The sequence below is a fragment of the Nannospalax galili genome, unplaced genomic scaffold (assembly GCF_000622305.1).
Source record: "Nannospalax galili isolate Female #2095 unplaced genomic scaffold, S.galili_v1.0 scaffold450, whole genome shotgun sequence".
Classification (NCBI taxonomy): domain Eukaryota; kingdom Metazoa; phylum Chordata; class Mammalia; order Rodentia; family Spalacidae; genus Nannospalax; species Nannospalax galili.
Window position 1 is genome coordinate 389,757 of NW_008329134.1, and position 6,401 is coordinate 396,157.

The window sequence follows — 6,401 nt, forward strand, 5'->3', positions numbered from 1 at the left end:
TTCCCTACAGCCTGCCACAGAAGCAGCTGAGTACGGGAATTGACCCAGTGAGGAAAGAGAGAACATAGTCCTGTACTGCATAGTATAGTTGGGATTTTACGCCAAAGGAAAAAGTGGGCTGGGATGCTTACTGCCAATCATGGGCTTATTTCAAATACTCAATACTGCAGCTTTCTATATAAAATAATGGTACCTGCAAACAAGTCCCACTTGTAAAATGAAACAAAGTGAGCATTAGCTAATAGAGAACTGGCAACAAACCAGAGCACCATGCCTCGGTGTTTATGTTCCAATGTCCTAGTTTGAATGAGGTGCTCCAATCGGCTCAATTATTTGAACATTTGGTCAGTTGATGGTACTGTTTAGGGATGGTTATGAGATGTGGACTTGCTAGAAAAGCATAAAGCATGTCAGTGGGAGCCAGCATTGAAGAGTTACTAACCTTGCCTCACTCCCTGTTTCTCTGCTTCCTGTGCCTGCTTGAAGATGTGAGCTTTCAGCTCTCTGCTCCAGCTGCCCGCCTGCCATGATAGACTCTCATCCCTCTGGAACCGCAAGCCCAATAAACTCTCCTATAACTTGCCTTGGTCATGGTGTTTTATCACAGCAACCAAAAGGTAACCAGTGCATTCACTTACTTTGAATCTATGTTTCAATTTCAATATATTGCTATAAAGCTTTATCCTCTGTTACCTGATATGGTTCCTTTAAGGGTCTATCATCATTGTAGTTATTAGAAATAAAATTAATTCCCTTTTAGATTTGTAATAGTCTTCAGTGAAGAACAGAAACTACTAGTAACTAACTTGTGACAAATGTTTGTTATACTATAGGTAATCTATTTGCTGTTTCATATTTATTTTCTCCGGATGTTTCAAAACAAAATCTCAGGAAAGTGCTTTTTTGTTTTGCTATGTTTTGCTGCAAGGTTTCCTCATATCTCTCAATATCCTCCAAATGCTGGAATTATGGAGCTGCACCACCATGCTTGACCTTGGAAGGTACTGTTTATGTTTTAATTTGATAGAGGACGAAATCAAAGCATAGAAAGCTAATACAGTTTGTTTACAGTCACGCAGAAAGAACAAGACCTGGGATTTTGAGCTGTATGGGACTCTAGTGTTAACCTTTAACTCTAGGAATCTCAGTTGCTAATCTAATCCCCTTCAAAAATGTTTCCCTAATACAAACTAAAACCACCATGACAAACCACCATGAATTCTTAAAGTGTTTAAAATTCTAAGGAATGAAAAATTTAAATGTGATTAAGCTATGGAGTAATTGAAATTCGCATAAACTCCTGGTCCTGTAGATCCATACAATGGAATGCTACTTAAAAATAAAAACTAATAGTGCAACAATGAGGATAAATCCTAAAAGTATTATGGTGAATAAAGGAAGCCAGGTAAAAGCTACAGGAGCTGTATGACTTCATTAACGCAAAGTTCTAGAACTGATCTTTCATGATATACAGCAGATTAGTGGTTGTTTAGTGCCAAGAGAATTGGAGTAATTGCACAGGGAAGGTCATGAGGGAAACCTTGAAGATGTAATTGTTCTTTTTAAATATTTTATTATTTTCATTTTTTACATGTCTGAGTGTGTTGCTTGCACGTATGTAAGTGCGCTGTGTTGCGCAATGCCTGCATAAGTCAGAAGAGGGTGTGCATCCTTTGGAACTGGAGTTACAGATGGTTATTAACCACAATGTGGGTGCTGGGAATTAAACCCAGGTCCTTTGTAAGAGCAGCCAGTGCTCTTAACCTCTGAGCCGTCTCTCCAACCCAATGTAACCATGCTACATCCTTGTTGTGTGGTAGTTACACAGATTAATATATTTGTCCAAACTCATTGAATTATAAACTTAAAATAGGAACATTAAGCTTTATAAGAATCATACCTGCAAGCCTTTTACCTAAAAATTGGTCTCCTCAATTTAAATTTCTACTAGAGGACTATTAGCCTTGAATTCTTTGAACTCCTTCACTATTCTGAAATTCTATGTATGTGGACATAGATACCCGATAATTATTTCTATTTGGCAAAGCCAAGAGTATACTTTATTTTAATTAATAAAAACATAGACTGTACACAGTTTTTAATTAATTAAAATAAAGTACACCTCTTGGCTTTGCCAAATTAATTAATTATCATGCATTTGTTCATATCAGCCATAGATGGGACATTTATATCAACTCTCCCCCGACCAAAACTTAGGAAACATCTAGGAAGAAGCAGAAAGAATGTAAGAGATGGAGGATAGGGGAGGGTGCTGTAAAATGCTGTCTCCAAACATGACATGGCTGTTGCACACATGAACTCACAGCAGCTAATGTTATCTGAATAAGACCTGGATAAGATCAAGTCAGTTAAAAATTCCAGCAGGAGGGGGTGGTAACTCCAGAATTCCCAGTCCTAGCTGAGGAGCTATTGGCAATTGATTAATGTAGGGAGAGAGAGTGTCAGTTTTCTTTAGGGGCTGGCTACTGGCAGGTTGCCTGTCGCCCTGGAGATGAATCTCAAACCATGCACATATGGACATCACTTATTTGACTTAGTGAAATATAAATATACACATATATAACATAAAGTTTAAAGGGAGATGTGTTGGGAAGATTTATGGAAAATTAAATGAGGGAGTAGGGGTGAATATGATCAAGATACATTGTTTCAAAGAATACTTAACAAATAGGGAATGTGTCATGCACAGGGGCCATGCTACTCTTCTCTGCATCATTCCAACTTTAGTATATGTACTGACAAAGCAAGACGTATAGATTAATTTATTCAGGAGATTAAATACTTATCTACTTAAAACCCAAATTACTTCACAAAACTGAATTATACATATTTCCCTTTTAAAGTGATTTATTATGTCTGTATATTTACTTGTTTTCTGAGTGAGCCCTTTATCTTAATTTTTATTAATCTGATGGTGTGAAAAACTAGGAAGTGCTTTGTATAACACAACTATTCATGTGTAAACAAAATGACAATTTAAAAGAATGATGTGTATTTATTAACCTAAAACTCCTAAGCCAAACACTAACCTATATGAAGCAATAGAAAATAAATCCTTGAAATGACCTTGAAGCATTAGTGACTGAATTTTGTTGTTGTGATTTAGTTTTAATGAGACAGGGTCTTGCTTTGTAGCCATACTGGTTTGGAATTCACTGTGTATTCCAGGCTGGCATGACACTCCTGACTTTCTTGTTTTTCTGCTCCTGAGTGATGGGATTACAAGCATGCACCACCAAACACATTTTAGCTCCTGAACTATTTTCTAATAAATGCCTATAAATTAAACTGTAGATTTCTCACGTTTTGGTGACAATTTAAAGTCAGTGTGCTAATATAGGTAGAGATTAAATGTTGAACTTAGATAGGATGGCTTGTTAATTTCTTCATCACCTACTGTGTGACTGAATACTTACTTCAGATTTCTGGTCACTAATTTAGTGATTGAAAAACAGATTTTTGCCATTGGTTTGAGGCATTTAGGAAAAGTGCACAGCATCTAAAGAATGCTCAGCATCTGCTTCCTAAATTTTTATCATTTATTGAATTAAACACTGCCTAACAAAAGGAATGCAGAAGCACAGTTTAGACTCATGGTTCTGCTTGTCTATATGCATTCACTGACTTGGTGCCTGAGGTGAATGTCTACACTGCTTTGTTGTTCCTTTAACCCATTTGTAAAATAGTAGTAGCATCGGTGTATTTGAGGATTAAACTAGATTTTAAATGACACGAGGTAGAACCTCATAATTACTAATTTGAAAGCCAATTTTTATTGGAACTCTCATGTAATTATATGACAACTCTGTTCATTAGGATTTTAACGTAAGTATTCCATTTACCAATTCTTTCTAAACATAGGCATTTACACAAAATTAACTTAAAAAAAGAAACACCAAAATCATACACTCAACTTTTCTTAAGCTATCTAATTTTTTTCCCTGTTAAATAGCTAGGTAACTAGCCAGGTGGATAATCCAGAAGTCACTTTATGATTCTAAAGCTTTCTTTGCATCTTGTTAGATTTCTATGAAAGTCTAGAAGGTGGGAAACAGAAGGCAATGCCACTCAGAGTACTATTACACTGATCATCTTTTCTGACAGCACAATTGTTTTATTGGACCTTGGTAATTAAGTAGTTGAATTGAACAGATGTCAAAATAAACTTGAAGCTTGTAGGATCCAGCTCTGAAAACGTACTCAAAATGCAAATTAAAATAACACCGTTCATAACGAAAATAATTTTTTGAATTATCCCTTCACTGAGAATGATATTTTTCAATTAGACATTAAAATTTATTGTGTTTTTCCTTTTTATTGAATTTTATGCAAGTTGCATCCAGTATATTTTCGTCATATTTCGATTCCCCCATATCTGCACCCCTGCTTAGTAATCCCCCATCAAATATTCTGTACTCTGTTGTATATTAATGCCTATAGAGTCAGGTTTGTGTCCCCAAATGCCCTTTGGTATGGGTTCATCCAGTGGAGCTCAGACTACCAAGAGTCTCATTCTTGAAGGGGAAACTGATCTCCCATTCCCAGCCACCATCAGCTGTTCATAATTCCTCAGGTAGAGATGGGATTTCTTACCCACTTCCTGACATCTATGCTGTATTTTGTCTGGCCTGAGTTTACATGAGAGTTGTATATGCTGTCAGCATTGTTGTGAGTTCGTACAAAAAACTGACCAGGTGTCTGGAAAACTCTGTTTCCCTGTAGTCATCCACCACCTCCGGCTCTTACAATTTCTGCCCCCTCTTCCCTGAGCCTTGGGAGACAGACATTTCATAATGTGTCCTATTCAGGGATAAACAGCCTGTAGCCACTTATTTTGTTCATGTTGGCTGGTTGTGGCTCTCTTTTAACCACCATCTTCTGCATAAGGATGCTTCTCTGCTGAGAGTTGAGACGTGTTAATCTACAGGTCTAACAATAAGTCATTAGAAATCAACCTAATATTATATCTATTAATTGTATTAGGCTCTGTCACATGGCCTGTGCACGCTCTAGCCTTAGGTTTCTAGGCTTGATATCAATGTTAGGTATGGGCTCCATCCTAGGAAGCAGACCTTAAAGCCAATTAGAAGTTAGTTCATTACTCCTATAATATCTGTGCCACTATTGCACCTGTGGGAATATCTTGCCAAGCCAGTTGTTGTTGTAGCCCACAGGATCCACAGCAAAGTAAAGTTCATGTTAAATTTTCTCTTCAGGTAGCTTGTATGCACCTTCTAGCACTTTGAAACCTAGAAAGTAGAGATGAGGGTTTGAAGTCAGCACCAACTTGTTTTCTCCTTGTTTGTTCTACAGTTCATGTATATAGTATCTTTAGCAGTTGTGTCTTACCATGTAGTTCTGGTAGGTAACCAAGAACAGGGGTAATCGTCAGTATTGTTAGAGGGTCTATGGGACCCCTGGTCAACAGCTTCAAATGAGGGAGTCCATTCCTGGCATTAAGCTTTTATTTTCTTAGCCTATGGTATAGTAGGGGCAATGTCCCCTGTTATAAGGTAGCTCCTTTTAATCTTTCAAAAATAATGCATATGTACATAATTTAAGAAGTCTCTATAGAGCTAGGTTTCCATATGGTTCTTTCTAAAGGCCTTTAGTGTTAGTTGTCCCTCTCTATACTCCCTCCTCTGCCCTCCCCTCCTTTCCTTACCCCATTTAATCCTTCCTACTCTATGATTTCCCTTCCCCCCTTATATCTCCTCTCTTTCCAGGAAAACAGTCTTTTACTACATAGCTCTGGCTGGCCTGGAACTCACTATGTAGATCAGGCTGCTCTTGAACTCACAGAAATCTGCCTGCCTCTGCTTCCAGTGTGCTGGAATTAAAGGTATGTACCACTAGATGTAGCTCCAATTGAACACTTATTATCACAGATAATAAAGAATATTTGTCATTACAAAAAATAATCAGGTAAAGTAAATAACAGATAAAATAAACACAATAAATAGAAAATATTGTTCACAAGCAATCTCTAAGAAAAATAAAGCACTGAATTCCACATAAATATACATGAGCATATTAACACATTTTCCTAGGAAAATTTTTATAGCCACACCTCTTCCAAATTTTTAAATAGGAAAATAATGTTACACAGTTTATTTATCTGTGGCTGACATGTAATGACACAAGGTCAGGCACACTCAACTGATGGCATGAGGTTCTACACACGGCTTTATCTTCCTAACTGCAGATGTGATTATTCAGATTTGAGATTCAGTGTATGGTTGAATTCCAGAGTGGGTTGGGCCCATCATGGTTTTCAGTTGCATGTAAGACATTTTTATTTGCAGGACTTTATTTCTCACATTTAATTTGGGAAATGTGTCTGTGATTTATCTCCTCTTACCTATAAAACTGAACTTGTT

The 6,401-nt window shown here is 37.0% G+C and overlaps 1 pseudogene; it reads right to left on the reverse strand.

The window, feature by feature from the left end:
- Positions 1–2,673: 2,673 nt before the first annotated feature.
- LOC115070291 lies at positions 2,674–2,771 on the reverse strand (annotated as a pseudogene).
- Between the last annotated feature and the right edge of the window lie 3,630 nt (positions 2,772–6,401).